General features: G+C 39.5%; 1 protein-coding gene across 1 annotated transcript in view; it reads left to right on the top strand.

Annotated features, from left to right (window-relative positions):
• CPZ (carboxypeptidase Z) overlaps positions 1–15,175 on the top strand; it is a 1,352,173-nt gene that overhangs the window by 391,601 nt on the left and 945,397 nt on the right. Inside the window, exon 2 of the mRNA XM_044067099.1 lies at positions 6,748–6,777. The gene's annotated coding sequence lies outside the window, so the exon portion shown is untranslated. The remainder of the gene's footprint in view (positions 1–6,747; positions 6,778–15,175) is intronic.

The raw sequence follows: 15,175 nt of genomic DNA, 5'->3' as shown, positions 1-15,175 counted from the left end.
GGGTAGTTGGTCTGGCCAAAACCCTTCCCTGAAGGAATCAGTACTGTGGGAGGCTTTTGGGTCCAGCCCATGTACTACCTGGGTGCCCCCCCCCCCCAGCTGAACCGCTCATACAACTGGTGTCATCAAGGGCTTGGAAGAAACCAGATACAGTGGAATCTATCCCCAAATGCACAGACAAGATTTTGAGCACCTCTGTTGATAAATCTTTCTGGACCAAAGGAAGCCCATAGATGCCATGGTTGTGGCAGCAGCCATCAAGATGGAGCTGGCTCAGGAAAGGTCTTCTGTCCACCCCCCCTCCAAATAGAGAATCCGAGGTGTTGGACAGGTTTGGCAAAAAAGTCTATGCCTCATCTCCCTTTGCGCTTGGGGCGTTGAGCTATTTGTCGCATTTTACCAGGATACAGAGTGACTTGGTCAAGGAACTTTCTAGCTCTGGCCCATGGTCCATGTCTACCGAAGAGAAGGAGTCCTTTTCCTCCAGGTTTGCCAGGCTATACTGTTTAGCCACTGCCTCTATGAGGCTAATCTCTCATGCTGCAAAGGGTACCTCAAGGGTGTCTGGTTCCGGCATTGCCATACAGCACCATGCCTGGATGAGGCTGTGTGATTTTGCAGAGCCTTTCAAATAGTCCTTTATTAATGCCCCCTTTGATGGCGCCACCTTGTTTGGGCCCATGGTATGTGATACTTTATCCCAGAGTGAGAAGGATGGTAAGATCCTGTCTGCCGTGGGAATATGTTTTTCTACTCCACAGTGGACCTTCTCTAGTAATTAGCATGGAAGTAAGAAGAGGTGGTTTCGGAAGTTGCAGGGTCCTTTCCAGGACACTCAAGGAGACTCTCCCCCCCCCTCCACCAGATCAGGGGGGTATAGTCAGAATGGGAGAGCCCACCCACGCGGCCAAGGGTTTCTGCAGAATCAGGGGTAATGGGAAATTTTCCAGGACAAGCCTTTCCAGCAATCATGAACTGTTGCCCGACTGCTCTTCTCTGGAAGCAGTCGGGGGACATTTCTCCTTGTACCCAGAAGGCTTGGGGGCATCACAAATGACAAATGGGTGCTAAGGACTGTATCCAAAGGATACTTCATTCCCTTTTCTGAAACTGCCAAATGAAAACTTCGCCACCCATTGTTCCTCCTAATCAGAAGGAGGATGTGGCCCAGGAATTAAAAAAAGTTGCTGCAAAAAAAAAAAAAGAGTCATCCAGGAGGTCCCTCAAATCAAATTGGATTGGGCATTTACTCCAGATTCTTTTTAGTACCCAAGAAAACGGGGACTTGTGACCTATCTTGGATCTGACCTCTCTGAACAAGTCAGTGAAATACATGAAGTTCAGAGTGGTAACTATCCAATCCATCTTACCTCTCCTGAAGATAGACAAATGGATGTGCTCTGTAGACCTCAAGGATGCATACTAGCATATCAAAATGGACAGGTGCTCCAGGCGTTTTTTTGTGTTTCAGGCTGGGAGCCAGTCAGTATCAGTTCAGGGAGCTTCTGTTTGGTCTCACCACAGCCCCCAGGGTGTTCAGTAAATGTCTAGCAGTAGTTGCAGCTGATCTCCGACTGCAAGGTTATTAGATATTTCCATATCTGGATGACCGGCTTCTGACCACTCTAGCCAGGCATCTACTCCTTCAGGCCAGACATTATTTTCTCAAGTTGGCCCCAACCCTCGGGATAACCGGCAACATACAGAAGTCACATTTGAACCCAGTACAAGCCATAGATTTTGTAGGGGCCTGCCTGGACACAAGGACATCCTATGCTTACCTCACGATGAACAGGGTAACAAACTTGAAATTTCACATCATCCAGAGTTTGACCATTCCAAAACCTCCTGCCCCTCTATTTCTTAGGGCATTAGGCTCAGTGGCGGTCACTATAACCCTTTTGCCCATGGCGCATTTTCACATGCAGATATTACAATGAATCTTATCGGTTCAGTGTTCACTTTTCAGAAATCCTTTGACTTTTCCCATCAGTCTGTCTCTTGTGTGCAAGGAGTCTCAGCGTTCGTGGCTTCACTCTACAGAAGTTGCTCAAGGATGCCAATTCGTTCTTCCTTCCCCAGACGCCATGTGGACCATGGATGCCTCCCAGTTTGGCATTGTCTGGGATGGACAGTCCAAGGCACATGGATGCCTCAGAAGACCAAGTTGCATATCAGTGTACTCGAGATGAGAGTGGTTCTTCTAGCATTGCAAGAATTAGACTTCTACCTCAGGGGATTATTGCAATCCAAACGGACAATATGTTAGTGATTTGGTACATCAGCAAACAGGGAGGGACAAGGTCTTACCCCCTATATCGAGAAGCAATGAGTGTGGCAGTGGGCGATTTCTGCCTACTGCTTTCAGGTAGCAACGCTCATTCCAGGGGAGTCCAACATATTAGCCAGCAGGCTCAGCTGAGTGTTACTGATGTCTCACGAGTGGTCCCTGAATCAGTCAATTGGAGACAAGATGTTCCAGAAATGGGGTCATCCTTGCTGCGATCTCTTTGCGTCCCCTGTCAGCAACAAATGCAGCAGGTATTTTGCCTTGGTCCCTCCTCAAGGAAAGTTCTCCAGGGATGCTCTTGTCCATGCTTGACCCTCCGGTCTGTTCTATGCCTTTTCTCCCCTGCCAGTGATCTCCAGGTTCCTACAGAAAGCTGTCAGTTTGCGAAGCAAAGTAATCCTCATTGCCCTTTTTTTGGCCTCAACAAACCTGGTTTACCTTCCTTTGGTCTCACTTGGTTTGTCCCCCGCAATGACATTGGATCCAAGCCCAGATCTGCTCTGTCATCCATCGGGGCATCCACATCCAGACATTCAGGGACTGAAATTAACCGCATGGTTTCTCCACTTCCGATTATGTTAATATTTCCCAAGCTGTCTTCCCCTATTCAAGAAATTTTGATTTACTTTCATAGGTCTTCTACATGTAAAATTTACAAGAGCAAATGGAAGAGATTTTCCTCTTGTGCTGAACTTTTTTGGATTCCCTTTTCAAGGATGGTGCTAGTTGCTCTACTGTCAAAGTTCAGCTGGCTGCTATATCTAATTTCACGTGGACTTTGATTCTTTATCTTTTGCTTGTTCTAAATTGCATAAAGCTTTTCTCAGGGGCACTTCCTGCTCTGACCACCAGTGAAAGATCCTTCTCCCCCGTGGGATTTAACTATGAGTTTACAAGCTTTGGCCCATCCGCCTTTCGAACCCTCATCCACAGTGGATTTGAAACTTCTCTCCTGGAAGACTCTGTTTTATTAGCTATTACTTTGGCTGGAAGAGTGTCTGAACTCCAAGCCCTTTTGGCAAAATTTCCATATTTGATTTTCCACAAGGACAGAGTGACCCCGCATAGTAATCCTCCTTTTTTACCCAAGGTGGCTAAGGAGAGTAACATTAATCAGTCTTTCAACCTTCCAGTATTTTTCCCTAATCATCAAAATAAAGGGGAATACACTTTACATTTGCTTGATGTACATAGACTAGCTTCATTTTTATATACGTAGAACCAGGCCCTTCAGAAAGTCTGATCAGTTATTTGTCTCCTTTTTGAACACAAGGAGAGGTAAAGTGATTACCAAAGTTAGGCTAGCGAAATTGTTGAAAGACTGTATTACCTCAGCTACTCTTTAAAAGATATTCCTTTACTAGGATGATTAAAGACCCATTCTACAAGGTCGGTGGCTACATTTCAGGCTTTTAGGTCTAAAGTTTCAGTTGAAGACATTTGTGCTGCTGCTGCTGCTTGGTCAACCCTCCACACTTTCATTATGCTTTACAAATTGGACATCATATCCAGGAGCAGAAGTGCCTTTGGTTCTGCTGTACTCCAGAATATCCTTCCGTGATGGCCACCCTGGATTATAGTAGCTGGGGACTCTGTCCCACAGGTTAATGAAATGAAGTGGATAACATCAGATAAAGAAGTTATGTTCTTACCATAATGTTTCATCTGTGTTGTCCATCTTCATTTCCAATAACCTTCTCACCCCCACTTCCTCTATCCAAGTCTTTGGGAAGCTGGTAGAATTTTACGGAATCTCTTTTACTTCGGTTGAGGTCCTGATATTCTCTTTCATTGTTATATATAGACATATTTGATCTGCGTGCTATTTTAGGGTAGTGTAATGTTTGTTACCTGTTTTACTTTTTTGGCAAACTTGATCTGAGGTATTCTGGAGGAGCGGGACATTATGGGTAGAAAGGAGGAGCTCAGGTCAGGTGTCTTGAGCTGGAAAGAAAGCAGCTGATCAGTTCCAAGGATCGTAGCTGTAACCCACTGGTTAATGAAAATGAAGATTGACAACACAGATGGAACGTTATGGTAAGAAGAAAACTTCTTTTACATAGTCATTACTCTTATTGCTAAGCTCAGCTTTGCATTAATGGTATTTACTGTTTCTAAATATTAATCAAAAAGTCAACTGTGAGGGATGACCCTTACTTTTAATGTCACCAAATTCACCATTATTTCTTCCATGGATGACAAATATTTATTTTCATTCACCACTCAATCACATTCAAAAAATATCTTTTCAGTTATTGAAATGTCTTTTTTCCCTATTTACAAATTAAATTTCAGTAAATGTGTTCTTTTCCCCCTTCAGGATGCATGCAATTGTATAAACTCCTTAGACTTAAATACCTACACATTTCAAACTGGGTACCACTTTCCCCCAGGGCAGTTAAAATTGGAGGTAATCCAGTGTTATTAAAATCTAGCATACAGTTAAAAAGATCGGAATAGGTAAAATTCTATAAAGCTCCTATCGATATCTACGATATCAGTTTCCTATTTTATAATGTCTTAATGCTGGTGGGTCATAAATAGATTTCTGGAAGCTCTGCGTAATGATATTTTGACATTTATATGGTTTCCCACCTCAGTCAAAATATTTCAGACTTGCAAATTCCAAAAACAGAACTTGGCCTTAAACTACCAAATATCTTTGTACTAATTTCTAGGCCATCTAAACTTGTTCAGATTATGGCATGTAGAAAAGGAGACCAGCTGTGACTGCTTACTTGGCAGAAGACTTTTTGGCAAATGCTTGCTTTCCCATTGTTTTCTTACATGTCAAGCGCCAGTTACAAAAATTATAAGCTGTGTTAATTGAATGTTTCAGAGTCTTTTAAAAAATATTGATTTATTTGAAGTCTCCTCTTTTGCACATTTTTTTATATTATAAAGTATTATTTTGCCTGTCATTTCTAATCCCAATATACTGGTTTGTGATAAGGTAACATTTTTAACAAATTTTCCCTCCATATAGGTAGTTACCTCCCTACTAACATGCTCCGCCCCTGTATAGACATCCATGATATTCAAGACCCAAATGGCTTGGGATGTGCAGCTAGGCTTGTAAGGGCCCTAACGGTTGTTAGCCTAGTAGCAACCAATGAACTTAATCTTTTGTAGGACTGACTTTTTTGTCAAAGAATTTTCTTCAGACTCTGAAATTTAAAATTATTATCACAAATTTTGCCTTATAAATGTTACTCAATGTTTTCAAATTTTCTTATACTAAAACAAGCATTATTTCTGCTATGCCAGTGTTTTTGTCTTGTAAACGTATGTTAAATTCAGTTCACCTTAATAACACCCTTTCTCTCTTCTATTGCCACCATTCTGATTCAACTCTTAAGTAATAAGAAAATATGAGATAATATTTGAAACTGTGCTTGAACTGCATTCTGTTTAAGAAATTATTTTAATACTTACATAATGAGTTACTGTAATGTTTACCTTAGGCCACCTAAAAAAGGTTTATTTTACAGAAACTAAAGTACTAATATACAGCAGATTTTTGTACATGTCCAGGTGTTCACAGTATGACCACACACTACCTAACATAGTCATGAACAATTAGATGAGGCTCAACCAATTCTAAATGTTGGTTTAGATGATTTGATAAGGAGAATCTTATGTAAGCTTTTGCTTTTCCAGCACTAGTTTAGTTTAGTTTTATATTACTGCTGAACGGATCTCTTTGATGGAGGTCTCACTTTCTAATTTTTTAAGGTTTGCACTAAACTATTAGAAAGATAATAAACCTTATTATAAATTCACGAGAAAGGCCTCATGCATCATAATGCAGATCAGTGCAGAAGATCTGTTTTTCAAATAATAGACTGCTCATAAACCTGTTATTTCACTTCAAAGATTTGTAGTATTTAACTGGGTCTGAAGACATGCATGTATTAAGTGTAAATATAGATTTGGTGAAAAATATATTTTCCTGGTTGGTACCTGTTGTAACATTTTCTTTTTGCCAGTTTTAGAGTTTGGGTTTTGATAATGACTGCATCTTATCTAAAAGTTTATGCTAACCAGTATGAATTACTCTTTATATTGAAAAGCAAACTTTTGTGTGCTGTCTATTTTATTTTCTAATAAAGCAATACAAATAAAATAAAAATGTTATATACAGATTACCATAGCTTAGATATGAATATTTTTGTTGACCACATATTTTGATTTTCCTCATGGCTCTGGACAGGTGTGATACTGATAAATTGTTTCCTTTTCATTCAGTTGTTGTATACTTGCACAGGTAGTTTTGACATTGTGCAAATAAAATCTGAAAACTGTAAATCCTGTATTTTTCTTGTTTAATTTTTTTTGTTTTATCATCAGAACTTCTGTTTTCTCTTTATATTGGAATGTATACACATGATAGATACTCTGTTATGCAAAGCTGAAAAATATATTAATCATCCATGCATGTTTTTGTTAATTTTCAGGGACATGTAAAACTGAACAGCCAGAAAAACGTGAGTGCTTTTATGTTGTTATGGTTGTTAAAATGTTTTAAGCAAATACTTATTTTATTAGAAAAAAAAGTAGAAAAAACTGCTGTGCAGTAAACAGATTTATGTTCAATAGTGTGTTATTCATATTACCATCTGTTGCTTAAAGGGTGTGTGTGTGTGTGTGTGTGTGTGTGTGTGTGTGTATGTGGGTGTATATGTATATATATATATATATATATATATATATCTATATATATATATATATATATATATATATATATATAGATATATATATAGATATATAGATATATATATATATATATATATATTTCTACATACTTGCATATAGATACAGATAGATGTATTGAGATGTAGCAATATATAAATCTACAGGTATATGTCTAAAGGTATATATACAGATCTCTCCCTCTCTCTCTCTATATATATATATATATATATATATATATATATATATATATATATATATATATATATATATATATATATGTGTGTGTATATGTATGTATATATTAATTACTATGTTAGTACACGCATCATATAAGCATGTCCCCTACATTACACTGCTTCAGTACAATTATTTTTGTGTCCATTCTCAGTAAGTGCAAAGCTTTGTGTTTTAGACCTACTTGCCACTGGAGGAGGTAATGACAGTGCCTGACATACCACAGGCTCAGAGACCAAGAAATTATGGACGGTTTCTTTGTGGGCAAGGATACTGTAAGAAACCTAGTTAAACTGCTCAGAGCATTGGGCACAACATCCCAGGAACGAAAACCAGGAACATACAAGTGTGGACATTGTGCCCAATGCCCTTACATCCTGAAGCAGGATTCAGTGTACATAATGGAGAGGGACTATCTGGTCAAAAGTAGTAGTTTTTCCAATTGTAATAGTGAAGGATTGATTTATTTAGCCCTATGCAAAGAATGTGGTGCGTTCTACTTTGGAAAAACTACCCGTAAATTGAAAAGAAGAATTTATGAACATCTGAATGCCATCAGAACACATGATGGCAATAACGCCATCTATAAACATACACTTGCATGTCCAAAGGCCAAATGGGGCTTTTTTGTAATAGAGATGGTACATCAAGATGTTAGGGGGGGGTCCCTGGGAGACCAGAATAGAGGTTAGAGAAGTGTTTTGGCAGTTACTACTGGATGCAAATAGGCCTCCTGGTTTGAATGAACACATCTCTATTGCCCCATCTTGAAATTGAGGGCAGCTAAATTATAAGGAGTCCCATTTTATTTCGGGAACACTTCTCTGTTTACATGATGTACTACACACTTTATACGTATTTTTCTGCATTTCTGCTAAATACATTTTTCAGGTCCCTTGAATACACTTTCTTTACATATACTCACAAATATTTTTGTATTTAAAGATTTTATGCATACTTATAAGTATATACATATATGTTAAGTTGAGATAGGGCTCATTCATCTTTTATTTAACATTGAGATTTTAAGTTGGTCACCACAATATTTGTTATGTGTTTTACATTTTTTTAGGCTTCTTTCATTTTACTTTTTTAATCTACTTTTAAAATTCTACTCATTTAATTCTACCTAATGTTGCACACATAAGGTTACATGTTTTTTTCACATGTTTTTAAAATAGATTTGTTAGTTGTGAATTTGCTTATTTGTTTATTTGTATTTCTATTGACATGCTTGCAAACAGACCTGCAAGGGTTACAGAAAGTAGAGTATTTGCATAAATCTGGGTGTTTCCACTTGTCAATTTATTATATTATTAAGCAATTAAAGTGATTTGTGGGGGATATAAAGGATGCTACAGCTATTTTATTTCTTTTCTTTGTTACATCTGAAGAAGTCTTGTGGACGAAAACGCCTTGTGAATATTTGCGTTTATGTACCAAATAAACTGCTGGTGCTTCCACTTTGGATTGAGCTTTGGGTTTGACTACCTCTACTTGGTGCCTTTGTGTGCTACATTGTTTTTTTTGTCATTTTGGGTGCCTGGCCTCTTGTGTTTTTTACGAGCATTGGTTTTTGCTTACAAGTGGCATGGATTCAGGGAGCAGACCACATACGGCATGTTGTGTGGTGCATGTGATTCTGAATATAGCATAGAGTCCAGATTATTGAGCCTGGTAGACAACTTTCAGGCTCTACAAGAAATTGCCTATAACACAGGCATTGCAGAAGGATGAAAAGTTGTGGATTTTATATATGCATTGTTGAAGGGAAGCTTGTGGTGTCTAAAATCCTCAAAAAAGGCACTGTAAAACAATTCTGATATATGCAGCAGAGTCTTTATTGAGTGTGTTGTGCTGCATGAAATGGCACTGGAAAAGCAGATTAAAACTGCATTAGAAACTTTCTATATCTGATGTAGTAGAAGTAGTAGAATGGTAGGGTGAAGAGTCAGGGAAGGAATATGCAGTAGCAGTAACACAGCCAAAGCAGCAGTGGGTGCAGTACACCGTAGAGTTTGCAAAGAGATGGCATCTGGTCCAGATCTTTCAGAATACTGTTTACCTTTTTTATTTTTCTTCCATTTCTACCACCCATTGCTTTAGCAACCAACTTTCCTAACACCTGAGCACACTACCCACTTGTACTTCATTATCTAAGCAAATCATGCATATCTGCTTAGTAAAACTGTGCTACTGTACTAAAGCTTTTTCTGTTTTATTTATTTATTTTTGTATCCTAGGTATACTTAATGTTGTGTAAATGTTCTATTGCAGCTTGTATTATTTCACTGTAATAATGTAATACTGATATTTCCAACTGTTGCTGTTTGTATTGCAGTTTATGTAATATTTTTTGTATGCAATCTGTTCCTTATTTGCAATTGCCCTTGTTGTAGTGGCCCAGGTCACAGCTGAAGAAGGGTATTTAGACCTGCTTAAGTACGTATTCAGTACCAAATAAATGCATACATAAAATAAGTGCTATGATGCAGACAGCACAGATTGAAATGATGCATGCATTATCACACCCAGACTTTGCAGAGAAGTGGAATGACTGACAATGCGGTTTATTTGACATCACCATACACACACAGGTTGCACAGTTAGTGGGGTGCACAGAGACAGGTTAAGTACAATGCTGTGATATGTAGTAGGGTCTTGGGAAATCAGCATGACAGCCACATATTCTTGGAGGTTGTGGAATTCAGGGACAACACCCTATAGTGGTGAGGTAGAGCTGCTATGATTTCATCATCGGCAGTTTCCAGTGTGTTGACTTATGATGTCAGCTCTGGATATAGTCTGTGGCAGGGAAGAGGTGGAACTACAAGATCATGCATATTTACACTGATGGGTTTATAAAGTATGTCGATCCTAATGAGGGATGTTGACAATAATATGGTCGACACCCATGACTGGAAGTGGGAGAGTCTGTACTCACTGGTAACAACGCAAGTGTTAGCACTACAGCACCATGCACGTGCAAACTGATGAGGCATCTCAGGAGATGAGTAGGAGAAGCACCATTACCCATGGCCTAGACAATGCCCATGACTGAAGGTGGCAGGCTATGTATCCTCAGATGACCCTGATGCTCTCTTAGCAACAGTCTGTGTAGTCTAACTTGGGACAGTCTGTAGCCAACCTCCTTGCATCGTTTTCCTCCCACAGCTATGGACTGCATAACTTCTGAAGGTAAACCAGTTGGTGGTTGCAATTTGTCTCATGGAAGCACCCCATGAAGGCCATATTTGCCACCATTTACCTCAGCAGCATTGTGTGCCCCCTGTTCTGCTACTCCATGTCACTGTGCAGCTGATACACATTGTTCAGTAGGTCATAGAGAACACTTACTGTTGCAATAGTATTGTGGGTAACAGCTGTTTGTGCCTGAATCACAGTCCTGTATATCTGCTCTTTAGTGAGGAGAATTGTAGCTATATCAGGGACAGTCCTTGCATTTCATTATCTTACCACATCTATTCCTTATGGTGGGTATGCACACTTCAGAGGTGGTGTACATATCAAATGCATTGTGGGCTGTGAGTACAGATGGAGCCCATAAAGGATATGTACATAATATCTGTTATACACTAGTGAGACTGTATGCTCAGCTTGTACATCCGCTGGAACCTTTATAATAATGGATATGGGGGACCTCTCCTCCTGTAGTACTGCAGACAGTATCACTGTTGGAACAGGACATATACATGTTGACATCATTAGTAGCCACATATGTCCTGCTGACATCATCCCTGTGGTCCTCTGTTAGTGCTGGACCAACCATTAACACATGTGCCATGATTGCCAACCCTCATATATATCCCTCTGCAGCCACCCTCAGTGGCATGCATGTTCTTAAAGATGAAAGTACAATTATAGCACACATTAGTAGACATATCTTGTCATGTAGCATGTTGCAGTTCCAGATGTGAGGTGCTTAGAAGGACAGATTTCCTAATAAGCGTCAGTCAGGGCTTCCCCTCAAACATGCAGTTGAGCGTGCTGATCTGTAATGCAACCAACATTACTAACTTGATGCTTCCCCATCGGACACAAATGGTTGTTGATAACCCAGATCCAACATCCAAGCTACCTCGGTATGAGCTTTGGGTTTGACTACCTCTACTTAGTGCCTTTGTGTGCTGCATTGTTTTTTTTGTCATTTTGGGTACCTGGCCTCTTGTGTTTTTTACGAGCATTGGTTTTTGCTTACAAGTGGCATGGATTCAGGGAGCAGACCACATACATAATAAGTGTCAGCCTACTGTCTGGAGAATGATACCAAAAGCTCCTGAACCTCTGTGAGTCACTTCATAGTTTATTGTTCACCCACTGGGGTGCACCTGTGTGCTGCAAGGTTCCTTACCTTTTCCTTTGCACAGAATATTTTATCAGTAATCCTTCATCACACCTGCATTAAAGGCCTATCAAGGCCACCAATAGCATTCACAACCTGTCCCAGTCTCTGTCAAATTTGGTCCCGATTATGTTTGTCTATGGCACTTTTTGAAATGAGGTGTATACTATATGTGCAGAGGGCCAGCAGTAGCATTTTATTTTCCAGCCTGCTGAGTCTTTCAGAGGGTTGTATGCCTCAGGTCGCTATGCCAGTATCTGCACACCAGTGGGCAAACATATCAGTCAAGCAGTAAGCTGTATTCTAGAATGCATATTACTGTGGCTCTGTTTTCCTCCCCCATGCACCTGGTTATGAGCTGCACTTAGTTTTTTTTTTTTTTTACTGTATAACTAGGGCCTACAAGATTTGCATTCCCAACATCTGAAATTAGTTATTTACTAGGGTTTTAATGTTAATATCACTTTTTCTGCCTTTGCCGTTTGTTTGTAATCAGTTGTAGATGACTAGATCAAAGAGTTAAAAGTCTTTGAGTGTTTGGGTCATATGTTCACATGCTAGATTTATGGTCATATAATTATAGTGTAATTTTTTATGTAAAGATTTTATTATAATTAATGCAATTCTTCTGTTAGGAGGTACACATCCACCCCCTAAGGTTTTTGGGAAACAAAATTTATTGATAAAACAGTGCACTTTTAATTGTGGAGGTGAGAGAGACCCCAGGACTTTATAAAATCCATGTAGATATAGTGTAGAGCCTACATGAAATGTGTCCATGTACATGGCCACACTTCCCCCTCGGCAGCTTGTCATGCATATTAATGATGGTGCACTGCTGAGAGAGAGCTGAGGAACGTAGATATTGAATCAGTGTAGGTAGAGGTATAGTAGCTACCCGTGGCAGCAGATGAGTTTGAGGCACCCTGTAATGTTCTCTGCCACTGTTGTAATTGTGTGAGGTGTGTCAACTGTATAATATGTCATTCTTATGATGTGTTATAATTTTTATAATTAATGTTTTCTGTTTTTTTTACAGCATGTTTGCGCTGTGCGGTGCAGAGCACAGCAATGCCAAGCTGTGCTCACATATAGACAGCTAACACCTAGCAGACATCTAAAAATAGAAACCAGATGTAATTAATTATCATAAGAAAGGTTTTATTTTTTTACTTTATTTGTGTTTTTTTTTGTGTGTGGTGCGCAGCGAAGCAGAGCCGAGCGGAGCTCAATTATACATGGACGATACCTGCCAGACATCCAAAAATAAAAACCAGATGTAATTAATTATTTATATGTGTGTTTAAGTGTGTTGGCATGGAGCGATGCTCAGCAATGCTAACAAGTAGCCTAGTAGTATATGTGAAGGTATACTAGTTTTTATAACATCCAGCTAGCTACATGGGTAGAATTACATTCATATGTGTAGTAGGTCCTGGGTTTGAATCCATAAATGGCAAAATATGACTGTAAAGGAATGTAATATTTTATTTTAATTTTATGAAACTATTGTGAATTTTGGCACTGCTGTGCTCTGCTAAGCACTGCTTATTCAAGCAGTGCATAAACATACTAACAGCTGCCAGTGTTTGCGTGGTGCTAAGCCTTGCTAAATCCTCGGTTTTCTGAGTTTTCGCACTTCTTGGTTTTGCTTAGCTGGTTTGCGAGCTGCTAAGCGACGAGACACTTTTTTGAATTTTGCTGAATGACTTTTAAAGGCAGAAAAATAGTCTATATTAAGCCCAATAAGTAGGAATTCTGCAACAGTCAATGGAGTTCAATCAGCTGTTAGTATGGCTTGCAGTGTTGGTGACGGTGTGCGTTTTTGGGCACAGAGGTGAGTCCAGGGTCATGGTCAGGCTCCTTGTTAAAAACCATGAACCCCGGCTGATGCAGGGCAGATTCCAGGACTCAGAGTGTAAGGCAGAGGCCTGGGACAGTTTGGTCAGGGAACTCACCAGTGGTACTGGTATCCCCTGCACAGGTAAGCAGTGTCACCACCACCATGACAACCTGAAAAGGAGAAAGAGGGGAAACTTGGACACCTGGGTCCAAGAGGCGAGGGCAGGGAATGTCCCACAAATATGTAAGTAATTTTACCTCTGTTTTATCAATATGCATGCTGAATGTCTGCAAAACTGGTATGCACAATGGTGTGCTTCTTCCCCTACAGCTGCAGCTGAGAGGGCTCGCAATGTCGAGTTCCATGCTGGACGACTGACCAGGTTGTGCTGTGAGTGTGGTAAGTACGGATTTAGTATGCTAACTGTAGTGCAATAAGCAAGAAAGAGTAAAGCATTTGCTGCAATAAAGTATACAAAAGAAAGCTGTAGTGCAATAAATGGTCAAGTAGACCTGTAGTGCAATAAATGGGCAATTAGAGCTGTAGAGCAGTAGTGCAATAAATGAATGATAAAAGCTATATTTGAGTAAAACAATAACAATATCAATAACAGTAAGCAAAATATTCAAAACCATTGCAGTAGAGCTGTATGCAGTGATTGTCTATGGTAAGGTTGCTGCAGTTATGTGGACACTGTAATTGCTGTAGCCAGCAAATCTAATGGCCTGCAACCTGTATTGCATAACTCATAGTACTGTCCAAGACTGTCTCTAGGCCAATATCGGTCATATAATGCTCTCTCTTCCTCAGACAGCAGGTAATAAAGGTATATGGGTGAGGTAGCCCAGTCCATGGGCAGATGTGTGTGTACATCACAGATATTTCAAATCAATAACAATAAAATGTGATATAACAAAAAACAAGCCAAATGACTCAAAACTTGTAAACGGTAATAAAAATAAAAAAGTGAGCCACCAAGGCAAAATTTGCGTGAAACACTAGTTTATTTAACATTAAACACTATCAAAGTAAAACCAACTGAGCTCTTTCACCAAGAAACATGAATTGGCTGCATAAGAGTCACTCAGTTATGATGCATTTTCCTTTATATACTCTAATTACTTAAGCAACTATTCATGATTTTGCTTGCATCAATGAAATTACTCTGACTAAACTTAAAGGCATACTTCCCCCTGAATATGTAATGTATTATTGTTTACAAGTTTTTGAGCCATTTGGCTTGTTTTTGTTGTATTTTATTTATTTTGAGCTCAGTGGCTTTTTTTGCGAGGAAACGTTTTTTTTTTTAATAGCATTATTTTGGTTTGAAGTAGATGTTCTTCGTGTTTCACTGTTGCAGTCCTTACATTTGGGTTATCTGCCTGCAGGTAGCCCTCAGCCGACCTGAATATCAAAGTCTTGGATTCCTGCGTCGGATGCTGTCTCTTCTTCCATGACATCAGGTTGTCAGGGGTATAAAACATGCAGCCGACACCATTACTTCAGTCTTTCTTGCCGCGCGGTGCCTGAAGCAGAAGCAGTTTGCAAGTGCCGGTCAGCCGACTCCTGAAATTTTCATTTTTGAGTATCAGAACTTAAGTCTTCAAAAAAGCTAAGTACCCTGTTTGGGATCCTTTTTCTTGCTCTTAACCGATGTCAGTAAAAGTTAACAATTGTATTACCTGTGGAAAGTAAATACCTCATAAAGATTTTCATTCGTACTGCATTCCTTGCTTAGGCCCTGACCACG

The sequence above is a fragment of the Protopterus annectens genome, chromosome 3.part1 (genome assembly GCF_019279795.1).
Source record: "Protopterus annectens isolate FY-2018-M chromosome 3.part1, PAN1.0, whole genome shotgun sequence".
NCBI classification, from domain to species: Eukaryota; Metazoa; Chordata; order Ceratodontiformes; family Protopteridae; genus Protopterus; species Protopterus annectens.
The sequence above is the reverse complement of the archived record's forward strand: the minus strand, read 5'-3'. Positions and strand labels throughout refer to the sequence as shown.